Genomic DNA, 14531 nt, shown 5'->3' with positions numbered 1-14531 from the left:
TTAATTTGTTCTTTTTGTTGTTTTTTCTTCCCTTCCTAGGCTACGGTTATATTCTCCAGACTTGTCTGACAGCAGGAACTGAGAAAAGCAGTACAAAGATGTCCTTCACCTTCCTTTTTAATTTTCTTGACAAAGCTATGCGCATGCACTAGCTTTTTTTTGGGTCTTTTTTTTTTTTTTTTTTTTTCTTTTTTCTTCCTTTCGTCAGAGTTGGCAGCAGACAGAGTATTTTCCTGTACAGGATGTTTGCCCAAGGTTTGCAGGTTATGTGCTGCTGTAGATAAGAACTGTGCCATTGGAAATTTCATTACTCTGAAGTGCCAAATTCACTACACCATATAATCACAGCAAAGACTCTTACTTACATCATATTGTGCTTTTGGTTTTGTACAGTATGATCTGTAGAAGAATAATTGTTTTTTAAGACTATCTGTTTTGGTCCAAGAAAAGTTTATAAACTTTTGTAAGAATACTGTGATGATCTCATGCCCTAAGTAAGTTTAACCTTTGTTGATGTTACCTGTGTTTTGATGAATTGAGATAACTGTGGACTTGCCTTGCAGCAGTACGAACTGCATTATTTTACTCAAAATTGCCACACATTTCATATGGGAACAGAATAGCCTGTTAAATACGATCCTACTAAACTCACTGACTATTCAAAGCAAACAGTAGATTAAATGTCATTTGATAAGTTACCTGTATTCCTGTAAATTTATGCAAGAATATATCTGGATTTCATTGTCAGACTAATGACTTTATTGTTGGACTTAAGAAAATTTTTGGAATACTTTCCAAGCTATTTTTCTTATAATTAAAGTCTACTTTTGTTACATAGTCAACTTTAAAAAAAAAAAAATATCTGAGATCTGGCAGCATTCATAAACTCTTCATTTTGTACAGTATTTTAACTGGATTAAGTACATGTTTTTATAAATTTCCCTAGCACTTGGGAGTGCTAATAAAGAAAAAGCTTAATAAGGATCTTGAATACAAAACATTTCTGTCCCTTTTTTTGTTGTGTGATGTATAAATATAGACAACTTTATGTTTAGGAAATATTTAATCAGTTTTATATATGCATTTTTAGAAATGTCATCTGCTTCTACTATCATTTTAACTCTGACTACCACAAAGTGTTAAGTATTCATTGTTAGATGCTTGTACAATGCTTCACATTTATATTTATTTCATGGAGGTCTCATAATGTTTGTGCACTCAAGAGCAAGACCTTTGGAGGATGTTGATAATCTTACTAAAATTAATGAAAAAATTGCCATTTGTCCTAAGTAGCACTAGTTCTGGGGTTTGTCAGTGTTTCTTTTGTAACGCAGTACGTTTGACGAGGCAGAAGTGCTTCTTCTAGGGTGGGTGGCTAAAACTTCTGTGACACCTTATTGCAGGACAAAACATTACTTTTTTTTTTTTAATTAAGAAAGATAAAGTAAGTGACAAAGTTATACAAATACATCAGCTTTACAGTAGGGGAGAACATTATCAACAGAGGGCTTGTTCCTGTGGAAAAACTTGCTGTTGTTGGAGTAAGTACACTGACAACTAATGCCATGACTGAGCATTTTCAGATTGGGTCTTGGATAAATGATTTCTGATTTTTCATAATCGCACGATGCAGTTTTCATGGATGTATGGATAACAGGTCCCACCTGTCTTTTCACTTTCACACATCATTTGTGCTATAGAAATCCGTGGAGCTCTTTTATGCACTGACAGGATGAACAGCTTTTGTGCTAGGGCTGGTGTTGTGAAGAAGGGGAGAAATAAGTATTTTTCCACTGAATTTTCTTTTGTCTACATAGCCCACAACTGGAAAACGTTCTAATTGAAAATTATCTTCCCTGTAGTGATGGCATGTGGTGGAGAAAGAAATGGGATGTGCCAAGAAAACGAAGTTTAGTAACAAGCCATATATTTAATGATCCTGTTGTGACTTTCTTAAGGCTCTGCAACATATTTATTGGTGTGCTAGCATGTAGCTCCCTGTTGGGCTTAAATCACTACTAATTGCAGCTGGTCCTACTTTTGTCCTGTTATGGTTGTCAGCAGTTCCAGAGGCTGATGTTAAGCTATCCTGTGATATGGAATCTCCTCCAGCGTAAAATCAGTCTTTGAAATTCTGTTGAGTAAAATGAAATGTTCTTAGTGCTGAAATCTCAGTGAAGCCACCTGCTTTTACAGGCAAATCTCTCTAGTAGCATCTTTACCATCAAATTCATAGTCTCTGGAACGTGATGGTAAATCCTGGCAGTGGAGCAAGTGGAGGGCTCACATACAGGTTTTTTTTCTTTCTGTTGCATGTGCAAAAATGTTTGCTCCCAAACAAGCACTTATATGCATAGACCAAAGCAGTTGTAAAATTCACCTCTGCATGCAAAGAAAACAGTACTTAATGCTATACTCCACGGGGTTGCAGCTGAACATGCTACATTTAATAATATACCTCCTGTTTATTATTTACTGCTACTGTATAACTTCCGGTATACAGATATTTTCTTCATTTCCTTTTATAACTATGAATGACATAAATGTAGCCGTTCCTTAATTACAACAGTCTGTAGGAAGCCCCTTATAATTATTATGAGAAGGCAGTTGTAGATAATCAGAGGTTTGGGCTGTGTGGTCACATTCATTTTCTTCTTTTTTTGGTTGTTTTTTTTTTTGTTTTTGTTTTTGTGGTGCCATTCTAATATTTTGAAATTGTAATTCTGGAATACTGTGAAGTCCGGTGAAGGGGAATGCTGTCTGCCTTGAAAGCAAACATTATGTGACCTCTAGTAATAAATCCTTTTTCAGTAAAAGTACCAAGTTTCTGGAGTAACTTAGTTTGTCAGAATTGTTGTAAATGATTGGTTTGTGAATTGTGCAGATGATCTTACCTATGCAGCCTTGTTTTTGACCTTTCTCTGGTTTGTACTGTTATTAAAAGTTTATTGTATTATAGAGCTGTTCAGATATTTTAAATATAAAGATGTATTGTTTCCATAATATAGCTATATGATATATGTTTAGGTAGTAGATGCATTAATTGGAAAGCTCTGCTTTGATAAACTGACAATTTGCCTACACCTATAAGCAAAAGTCATATTGCTTATTATTGGCTTAAGTCAACAGAGCATCCCTAAGAAGAGAAGTTAAAATTGGACCAATTATAAAACAGTCTAAAATTTGCACTTGTTAAACCACTGGATATATGTTAGTACTTTTTTATTTTTTTACTGATTTGAAATTCCTATTTTCATTATGAAATTGCTAGGATCCTTAATTTATGACTGATTTTAAATAAGGTATTCTCATTATTATTTTGGTAATCATAATGTAAAATGCATCATGGTTTATGCAAGCAAAAAGCAAATTACTCTGCATTAAAACTGGCCTCCTTTTTGAGAGTGTTCCACAAACCAGCAATATCGTGAGAGATTGGCATGTACATACTGCTAGTTCTATTTGCGAGTGGTGTGACAGCTCTTCAACGCTTCACTGCTCTGACTTAGTCACATTGCAGAATTAAAATTCATACGTGGATATTTTCAGAAAAAGTGCCTGATGTACTTCTACAGACACACGAGAACAATCCCTGACAGTTTGTTGTATAAAGCCATAAATGTATATAAATAATGTTTAAAAGGTTTTGTGTCCTTTCTTGTATACAGAAAATGAGATTTGTACCAGGATTCTACTTGTGATTAGTAATCCTTCTACTCAGACGTTGTCGTAATCACTTTCCTTACCGCGTAATCTTTTTAATGATGATGATCCCATTTGGACAATCCTGATGGCATTAGCAATTTTATACAGAAAAATACCTCATGGTACCAAGTCTTGCCTGGCAAGATGATACCATATGAATGAGCAAACACTAACTGCAGAATACTCAACAAATTTTCCATTACTGGGTATAAAGGGATTTCTCTCTCTTGGCATTGCTTCTGGAATTGGAACTGTGGCAGGTACAGGAACCTAATAGGGCTGTGTTACCAGTGTTTTGTCACAACAGTGTGTGCTAAAAGTAACTTGTTTACAAGTCTTTGGGACTAAACGCAAGAAGAATCCATGCCTGACTCTTAGGGCTCGTGAGAGATCTTTGTGTAGAGACGCTTTGTTACTGGAAGCTGCATTAGGCAGCATCGGACCGTGTTGCCAGTGCTTCAAACAAGCCTAGTTCAGAGAAAATTACAAAAAAAAAAGTCCTGAAATCCATTCAGAATGGGGATTTGTAAGTATAAGCTCTTAATAAAATTGCTATGACATGAGATGGTAATTAGTGTATCAGAATGTTATGTAATGCATTGTTAAAGAAGGAAAAAAAAAAAAAGGACGTTAACATCCATCAAACCGCAGGAAAGAATTAGTCTTTTAGTCCAAATTACATGTTAGCTCCTAATGCTATTAAATGTGGGAGAGAGCCGGCTCTGGAAGGACATTTTTCTCTTCCTTCCGCTCCCCCTGTCGAAATGACAAAGTCCTCTTGGCCCTTTTTACCTTCATTTTTGCCTCTTGCCTGCCTCTGCCCCTCCTGCCTTCCTGAAGTACATACTTTTTCCTCAGGGTAAGAGTTTTTTCGTTGCCCAACGTTTAGGTGCTATAGGCCAACCTGCATGGTGCTGCTCCTCTCGCAGCCGTGCTTTGCACCGTGGCGGCAGGAGTGCTGATGGGAGTAGAGAGAGCCGGAATGTCTTAAGGGTTGTTTCTTTTTAAATTTAGATTGTGTTTCAAAACAGAGCTGGAAGAAAGAAGGAGAGGCTGCCAAAGCAGACAGCCAATAACACCCACGCCACAGTAGTTTGTGAGGCCCGGATCCCTGCTTGCCTGCAGGTGGGGAGGGAGGGGGGTGGCAGAGTGCAGGCTTTAAATGAATTGCTGGCAAAATTGCCAGTTTGATTTTAAAGTGATCAGAGGTAGAACTAAAGAGCATGGAAGAACGCGTTGCACATAAACCCAGAAACATTTACAGATATTTAAAAATTAATTTCCCCTTGTCCTTTGCAGTTGCATCTTTATTTTAGCTTTACCCTTTTCTCTACAGTGTACATTTTGGAAGGGGTTTTGCACATTAGGGGAAGCTGAGGATATCTTCACTGGCATTTTGAAAAGCCTGACTTCTGGAATGGGAGGGTTGTAAGATCAAAAGATACTCCTTTTGGGTGTTCATGAAGCCATTGTTGGAAAGGTTGTACATCAAACTGGTACATGGCTAGTTACTGCTGTCAGGAGAGGTAGTCAAAGCTTGTCTCTTGGGAAGGGGCCGGCTAGCAATTTATGCCAATCTGGCAACAAGGGATTTGAATCTGCTGATCAAGCACAGAAACCTCAAAGCATCCTTGTGCTCTGACTCAGTTCTGCATCGATGTAATAAACATGTTTTTGTGCAGAAATAGCATCAGGTATTATGTCATGTCAGTTGATAATCCAATTAAAAATACAAATAGTGTTAGATGTTGCGACCATTTATTGTGCAGCTGGTGTGCAAAGATGGGTTTTGTGAAGATCCTGAGAAGGAATAACTTGCACTGATCAGTGCCTGTGGTCATGCCCGCTGCTGGAACTGTATGCAAATCCCTGTTCATTACCTGGTGATGTTTTCCTTGGGGTAATGTTCTGGCATGTGCCAAAATGATAGCCAAAATGAGGAGGCAGGGACAGCGCCCCATCTTATTTTATTTTATGTTTTCCTGCTTGCCGTCGGACCCTCGGGCAATCAGACATTTTGCATGTATTTTTTGCAAGTAAACTTCTTGCGTGGGTGTTTATCACTGAGTTGGTGGGAAAAGGGATGAGGTCTTCATGCACTACAACTGGAGGAGCACTGCAGGAAACTTCTGGTGGGTATAATAGGGCTTTGGAGTGGAGAACTGGACAAAGAACTCATTCATAACTTAGAGCCTCAACATTTTATATCCTTGATAGGTACTCATCTATAGTTGCTCATGCCATCTTTAAATGAAGAGGCCTTTCTAAGTGGTTACATTTCCTCTTCAGTGCCCTATGATGATACCACCTGAGCAGACAACTTGCACAAGAGCTTTGCTGGGTCTCCAGGGACGTGGGGAACTGTGGCAAGAATGTCTAAACAGTTTCTGAAATATTCAGTCGACCTGAATTTTGCTGAAGTCAGGCGTTAATGGAAAAGGCCATTATAGAAGTGCATGTATATGCATTGGAAAGGGAGGGGGGGATGAGAAATTCTGCAGGTATAACAAGCTGATTTCTGCGATGATGAAGCAGGGCAAGTCGTTGTTTTGAGGGGTAAAGGAGGCTGGATTTCTCTGGGGTAAGGGCTCAATGTAGCAAAAAAAGATTTACTGCTGGATTTTGAAGTTGTGTCCAGTAGCAGCTAAGACAGCACAGTATCCTGGCCTGATCTGTTGCTTGGGACTTTCTGACCAGGTGAAAACAAGTGATGAGCTGTGAAACCTTGTGGCAACTGGAGTTTCATCTCAGGAGCCCAAATAAGTTACCACTTCCTGCTCCTCCCTTTCTTTCCCCTTCACCCCATCGATATACAGCACTTGACAGGAGCATTACTGTTGGGGTTGTTTTTTTAAATCTGTCCACCCTGCTCAGAGCAGTCGGGCTAGGCAAGGCTCTGTGTCCTTTCAGCCCCAACATTGGTGGCTGAGCTGTGCTAAGTTAGCTCTTTGCCTCCTCTGAGCTGTGCCAAGTTAAGTTTTTTGCCTCCTCCTCCCTTAGCCCATACAACGGGCCTCTCAAATTAACACCCAAATGAGCCTGAAAGCCAAAGGTGATTCACTCCAGGAGATGACTCCAGGAGCCCTTTGAGGTGGGAAGTTTCATCAGCCTGTGGCTCTCCTGCTAGGGGGATTCTAAACTGAAAATAGCCTGGGGGTGGCAGGTGAAGTCCTGGGAAAGAGGTTTGTCTTGGAGCCATGCAGCTGCTCCACCACTCGCCCTCTCCCACCCTGCCCTGGTGTCCTTTAACCCTCGCACTGAGCCTTGTTGGTCTGCAAGGCAAGGCTTTCACAGGGTTTTCTGAGCAGGGTTTCTGCAGGCCAGATTTCTCATTCTGCTACAGGAAAACTCTGCTGGTGTAAGCTCATGTGTCAGGAAGTTTATTTTCAGCATAAAGTAAGAAGTGCGGCCCTCCTGCCTACAGACTTCTTGCACAGCTGGCTGTCTTCATCCCAGTGGTCCTGGTGAGGTAGGTGCAGAAAGCCAAGAGCCTGCTGGTGACTGAGCAGCGTGCCAGGCAGATGGGGCTATACTGACTCCAAAAAGAATATTGAATAATAATGTTTGATGTAATTATATTGAATATGCTGGACTCCAATGTGACTGCTGGGAAACCCATTGCTTAAGTAGGACTTAGTGCCAGATAAATTAAGTTAAAAAAAGGGCGATGCTGATCTTTGCAAGAGGTGCTAGTACAATCATAGGAACCAGGCTTGACTTCCATGTGGGGTAACTTCACAGAACGTGTAACACAGGCTCAGTGACATGAGGGAGACAGCAGCCATGTTCCTGCTGGAGGGAGGGACCTGTGCTTCACAGGTATGGTGAAGTCAGTGAGCATGGGGACACAAGTGATCAGTGGTTTGAGAAATTTCCTCATCTAAGTTCCTGAGCCAACTGGGATGTAATGGAAGTCCTCTCAGTGCCTACATTGCTCTAAAGGGTTGGCCATCCGAGTGCGAGTAGTACTCGGCTTTTCCAGACTAGGGAAGCTGCCATTGCCTTCCCTCAAGGACCTGTGCTGTTCAACGAGTTTGAACAACAACCAGCAGAAGCAGCCAATGACTGAATTGCTGAGTGCACCGTTATACATGGTAGTAAAATGTCAGGCTGTGCCAAGAGCTGCAGACGGGGTTCAGCTTATTTTGTGACTAGCTGATAAACCAGCAGATACGATAAAGTGTTGATGAATGTGGAACTGAACAGTGGAGAAGGGAAAAATGAGTCTAGTGCGCACGGTTGCATAATGAACTCTGGATAAGGTCCTACCACCATGAGAAAGATCTTAGAGTCATTGGAAGGATTTCTTACAAGTCTCGACTCACAATTAGCTGAGGACAGAAAGACACAGCAGGAATAAGAGTAGGAAAAGAGAAAGAGAAACATCTGTTGTGCCACTGTTTACATGCAAAATACACCTATATTGTAAATATTGCATGCTGCTTGGTTTTCAAAGGCGGTATTGCAGGGCTACAAAGAGCCAGGAGCAGAGGCTAAAAAGAAGGGATGAGTGAGGATGGCTGTAGCTGAGTGAGGTGATAGAGGTTTGTAAAATTGTGAATACTGTGGAGAAGACAAATAGGAAATGATTAATCAGTATTTCTCGTGACACAGCTGGGGGCACCCAATGAAATGATCAGGCAACAGGTTTAAAACAAGAGGAAGTACTTCTTCACACAGTACATAATTAAAATTTGGAACTTAATGCCACAGGATGTTGTGGAGGCCAAAAGTATAAATGGATTCAAAAAAGGTTTATACAAATTAATAGAAAATAGGTCCATCAGTGGCTATTAAGTACAATGGCCCGGATGTGGCGTCTAGCTCAGGAAGTCTCTAAATGGCCAGTTGCTGGAAGCTTGGAGCATGTACCAGGGAAAGGATTACTCAGTCCATGACCCACTCCTTATGGTCTTTCCTCCTGCACATCCGCTGCTGACCACTATCGGGCACTGGACATTGGCATAAGTGGACCTTTGATCTGACCTTACAAGGGTTATCTTCAGATTCTTAGTTGTGCTGGGAATAGGTACAGCCAGAAAGAGCTGCCCAACACCCTTCTGTGAGGAGGTTCCAAACATCTGTGTGTCCCTTTCCAGTTGTCTCTCTGTGGTCATGGACTGGTTGGCTCTGTGTTGGGACTCTTGATATCTTTTACTGGGAGGTGTCAGCTGCGTTCTCACCATAATAAACTGTGATGTAACAAGTGCAAAGTACCTGGATTACCTAGATTTGTAAGCTTTTAGGGCAGAAAAAAATGCACAAGGAAAACACAGCAGGGAGAAAAAAAACCCCTCGCTTCTTCCCGAGTAGCTTTTCCCTAGCAGCTCTGTGGAGGCTGTGCTTAGAGCAGGGATTAGATAATGTGCTACAAATCCCAGCCTCCCTTCTACACCACCCATGACTAAAGCACTACTTTTTTTTTTAACTTTTTTTTTTCTTTTCTTTTTTTTTGGCAGATAAAGGGTTAAAGTAATTCATGTAGGCATGTGCAAGCCTTTCAAAGACAGTCAACATTGGTACTGGACAGTGAGCCTAGCAGAACTGGTCTAGTAGTAGTAATGTGTCAGTGGTACCAACTTCTCCAGTGCTGACAGATAAGGTCAGCCAGAAGAGAAATGTGTGTGAAATATGCAGTTTTATCTCTTTCTAAATATTTTAATGATGTAGAATGGAGCTCTAGTGGTGGACAGAACAGCATTTTCTTGCTGGATCTAGTTTGAGCTCTTTCCTTTGTATGTTAACAGAATGACACCAGGCTTGTTAACTCATCATAACTGATCAAGAAATGCTGACCTAAACATGAAGGAAAGGTAAGGCTTGTTATCCTGCCTATAGCTGTGACAGCCCATTATAGGACTTCATGTGAAGAGACACTGAGTAGACATCACAACCCAGTCTTGAATGCCAGCAGCTATAAATACTGGGTGAGAGTGAATTTATGCTGTAGCTCTCCAGTCAACATGCAGGAAATCACAGACTTCACTCGAGTGTTGAAAATATAATGCTAATGGACTACCATATGCATTGCAAACGTAGCTGCCTTTCCTTAGATCTGTGTCCAAAGCTGCTTCCTTTGCAAAGCTTTGAAATGTGAAGTCTGATCTATGCTGACTCTTCTCAAAACATTCAAAAAGAATTTTTAAGAAAACTGTCACCTCTGTATGTTCCCCTTCAAAAGCGAGTGGTTATTTTCTCTAAATTGCCACTATTAAAAGAAAATGGAGATATCTAAACCTCCATAAATGCAACCTATAAGTTTTTTAAATTAACATAATGTTTGGCACTTCAACTGACTGAAACCTGGGCTTTTTAATGTATTTCAAATTGAATAATAGAGAACCATGTGTTTTATAAAGCACTGGTTAGGCATTATTATCAAGCAGATCGATTCCCTCTTTGTCTTTTCTCACCCACCTTCTCCTTGCCAATAGGTTTGGCAATGGCTTAGTGACCCCCAAATCATGGGTGCAATGTTAAAGACGGGGCACCCAGAGCTCTTTCCTGTTTATATCATCATCTGTGATTATTTAGCAGCTTCTCTTTTGCTCACTTTCATTAGTAGTGTTCACAAGGTGTGAAAGCACTTCCCAAACATGATGAAAAGATTCCTGTTTCTGAAAAAGCTTGCAGCTGATGATTTATAGTAAGCAATGGTTTTGTATAACTGGTTTTGAAGGCTGCTATGTCTCTCCTCAAAGTTTCCTAGTTTGTCCTGAACTAGACTTTGATTGCATTAGCCATTAGCAACGTTAAGGTATGTTGAGGTCATTGTGAGAGCTTCAGGAAGCTCTCTGCCACCCAGGAAGCTTTCTCCCACCCATTCCCAAAGCTGTGCAGACACTCTGAGCCTATAGCAAATGCAAAGCAAAACATGTGAGCCTACTCCCTCTGAATCAACTTTATTTGGAGGTGATTTTTATCAACTTTTTTTCTTTTTTTTTTTTCCTCTTGTGAAATGGTTTGCTGGTATTTACACAGTCAGTTACTGCGGCTCTGTGGAGAAGTGGTAACTTCTATCAAGCAGAAGTTACGACTTCTTGAACCTTTGGCCATGTAAAGGGAACCCACAACCTAGTTGGCCGTGACAGCTCCCATATTCACTGCATTTCTGTGCATCCTCCTAATTTGACTGAGGAAGGCCTCATAATTCCCTAAGTTAAGACGCAATTGCATACCACCATTACAGTTGCCTTTTGCGCATTAGTTAACTGAGTGATGATACAAAGCTGTTTCTGGCAGCCAAGGGGATGAAATCCAGCTGGCAGAGCTGCTGGCGTGGGGTCTCAGGCAGGCAGCCCTGCTCTCTCTGTGTTTCTGGTGCTGCTGTGCTAATTGCTGGAATGTGACTCCTACCCACGGTGCAAGGGGAGAGCATGAGCCCTGGCAAAAGAAGGCTCGCCTAGCCCACTGCCAAATCCCTGGCTGCCCCCAGCTGTTCAGGCTGCTCAGCTTGGGTAAGTCGCTTCTGCAATGCAAGTGCTTGGGAGCTGCCCACCAGCAGCCCCGAGCCCTCCATGCTGATGGCTGCGTGAAGGGAGTGGTCCTTGCAGGGCACACGATGGTGTTGATTTTCTGGTTTCGTTTTAAGGATTTAGTTTATCCAGTTGGAAAAACACTCATCAAAGGCAGTAGGTAGGATGGTCTCCGATTCTGTGTGGTCGGGTTCTTAGAGGCTTTAGTGGTGCAGGCATAATAAATTGTCCTCAGCAGTTGCGAAAGCAGCCTCTAACTTCAGCAGCGCTGGAAACCATGGGAAGACAGCATTTGTGTTTACTTTGGGTGAGCGCTATCTGTTGAAAAGGGGACTCTAGGGGACTTTTATTTTTTTTTAGGGGAGTACTGTTTTAAAGATTCAAAAGTGTGATTTTTAAGGTCCTGATGCATTCATGATGTTTGAAAATTACTTGCTTATTGCTCAGATAAGCATGGATTCTGATATATTGATAAGAACAGGTTTAATGAGAAGGGAGGGGATTTTGGACTTATTTTTCTCAAGACAAAAGAAAAACGCAGCTCTGATCAGTAAATTTAAATTAAAAAAGAAATAATCTTTATTCCTTCATGCTCTTTTGGGTTATAGACAATTCTGAAACATGTTTAACTATACATGTGAACAAGGCACATCTTAGTTATTAGGTTATTAGGCTTGTGTGGAGATATAGTTGACTTTTAGTATGACACAGTCAAAAATCCAATAATGTGGAGCACAGATATAAACATAGTCCTTGACAGATGATGGAAATCAAGGGGTGCTAGGCTTCTGGGTCCCCTATTTTTAATCCTGTTCCTATGGTCCTCCCTTCTTTGGAGAGATTTGTACTGCTACTTATCAGCATAGTATATGGACGAATGGGGCCCCACTGGGCTGGGTGCTGGAAAAACCTGCTCCAGGAAATCATCTCTGATTTGCAGCCTTTATGGTCTTTGTTGAGAAAAGGGAAGCAGGGTGGGAAAAGGGAAAACAAAGAAATGGATTGAGTGGCATGCTGGCAAACAGTGTTATGATCCAAACCTTTCATTTTTGATTTTGTTGTGGTTAGCAAGAGAGAAGCTGAGTGGAAAGAAAAGCAGAAGGGCATGAGTTGAAGAAAGCTATGGAGGTAAATGAAATGGGATTGGAGAGGAGAGGTAGGGGCCAGGTGGAGAAAGTAATGGGAAAGAGCAGACTCAGTTACTGGTCAGTGCAGGACAGGGCAAGCTGGGGAGAGTTACCAGGCATTCAAACCAGTGGCTTGGCAAGATAGACCTTGTCTGAGAGTTACTGTCTTGAAAAGAGCCAGCAAAAATTGCTTGGGGAGCAACCTTACGTGTCCAGGCAAAACAGCTTCTCAGCCAGTATGTCCTGTGTGGCATTGTACGCTCTTTATGCCAAAGCTGATAAAGTAACCCAAAACAATGAGCTTAATGGAGGTATTCATAGCTGAATGAGTAACTGTATAATATTACGGAGTTTATTGACAGTCCTTTATAACATGAATAGTTTAGACTACATATGGAGAGTGTTTGGCCACCAGGCTGCTGGGAACCATGGGCTCCCAGCTCCTGGAGGAGTCATTAATGGTATCTGTATGGCTGATCAGCTGTGAGCCATGAAAATGAGCACATTGGCAGTCGCTGGGAGAGCCTGACACCAGGTAGAGCCATTCTTAGTGCAAGTGTGATACCAGCTGAACTGAAACGAGGCAGATGGCAATGGAAACTGAGATTATTCAGAAATGAAACTGTCTTTGAAAGACAAAATGTTACCTGAATCCCTAGGGCTACAAGTGGAGATGTATCTTGGGTTTTGTTTCCAAGACATCAAATCTGTTTTCAGATTTTCCTAAATACATCTTTGCTTGCTGTATCAGCTTCTAAGCTATCATCTATTTGCTCACAGGATCAAGGTGAATCAGATGAATTTGCGGTGTCTAGGTAGACAGTCTCAAGAAAATGGTGGACACATGCACTCCTCAAAGACCTGTTGTCAAGGCTGTGGAGGGGGCTGGTTTTCTGCCCATCTTTAGGGAAACTGGAAATGGGATTCATGTAGCTAAGTGCTGAGTTTTGGGATGGGACTATTAGTGTTCTGTGCAAACTGGCACTCACCTGCAAAAAGAAACAGCTGACACACCTTTCAGCTCCAGCCAAATCCAACACTGTCTGTGGCTCCACATGTTAGTGACTGTAGAGCGTTAGAGACTCCAGCTACTTGTCCTGGCCCTTTTGCTGACCATGCAAGGCAGCTGCTCAGGGAACCGGCTCAGGGAGCTGATTCAGCCAAAAAATAAATTGCCATAAAAGAGGCCTTAGGAATTACAAAGTTGGAGAAGAGCAGCTGTGGCTAAGAGATGGAGCTATACTAGGTCAGCATTTGCTCCAAAGCAAGGCACACACAAACCCAGGCATTATTGTCCGGCCTAAAAGCTAAAGAACTGCTTAAACCTTAAAACTGGAAGACAGTTGTGGATTTAACAGCTTAAATTTTCCAGTGAATGCAGTAAGCCCTGCCTGACTTGGGGTCTAAGCTTACCTCTGGCATGGAAACTCCCCAGTGCTTCTTCTTCCAATGCTGGTCTGAGGAGTCTAGCCCCATTTATGGTGCTAGCCACCCCATTCCCCGTTGTTTGAGAGAATTTATGACAATTGACATGCTCTCTCCACCCCTTCTCCCACGCTCTGGCAGCTCTGGTCCACAGTTTAACCCCCTAGAGAAACTAGTAGAAACCAACATATGCGTACTCCACAGTACAGAAGGATTTATAGGTGGCCCTTTACTTGTAAATGTGGATGAATCTGTGCAAGATAAGACAATCCATACATAGTCCAATGCTTGAAATTACTCCCAGCTCCTCATAATTCTTTTGGAGAAAAAACGTCTGTTTGGAGGAGAAGACAGGGTTTTTGTTCCTGCTACTCCTTCTCCATCCCATCTTTAGACTGTGCAGTGAAAAAAATTGTTATTTTTTTGGAGCCTGTGTTGGATGTGCAGTGCATTTCACTTTCAGAGCATTCAGCTTCTCTTTGCAATGGGCAAGTGCTCCATAACCAGGTGTAGCAAGCTGCTGTTTCCAATCTAACAACCTGTTCAAACGTGACTTTGTGATAAGGCATGAACATGTCCACAACACATGATACTTGGAATAGGTCACTGTTGAGATATTTTGCTGTGCTTTTATTAAACTGGCTGATGTCCTCAGTTTGAACTGTCTGGTTCTAGCAATAAAACTCAGCAGCTGTGAAGTCTATCAGGTGCTGAGGGACCTTTAAGCATAGGTTAAGCCCAATGTCTTTAGGTCTGAGATGTTCAGCTTCGGAAACTTCATGCTATAAAACTGCATTTG

At 41.5% G+C, this 14531-nt stretch overlaps 1 protein-coding gene across 1 annotated transcript in view; it reads left to right on the top strand.

Moving 5' to 3' along the window:
• Window positions 1-3645, top strand: part of FOXO1 (forkhead box O1) — a 66746-nt gene extending 63101 nt beyond the window's left edge. Inside the window, 1 exon segment of the mRNA XM_056329362.1 lies at window positions 40-3645. The gene's annotated coding sequence lies outside the window, so the exon portion shown is untranslated.
• The last annotated feature ends 10886 nt before the right edge of the window (window positions 3646-14531 follow it).

Source organism: Falco biarmicus, chromosome 2 (assembly GCF_023638135.1).
Source record: "Falco biarmicus isolate bFalBia1 chromosome 2, bFalBia1.pri, whole genome shotgun sequence".
Taxonomy (NCBI): Eukaryota; Metazoa; Chordata; class Aves; order Falconiformes; family Falconidae; genus Falco; species Falco biarmicus.
This window is presented reverse-complemented; position numbering and strand designations above follow the sequence as displayed.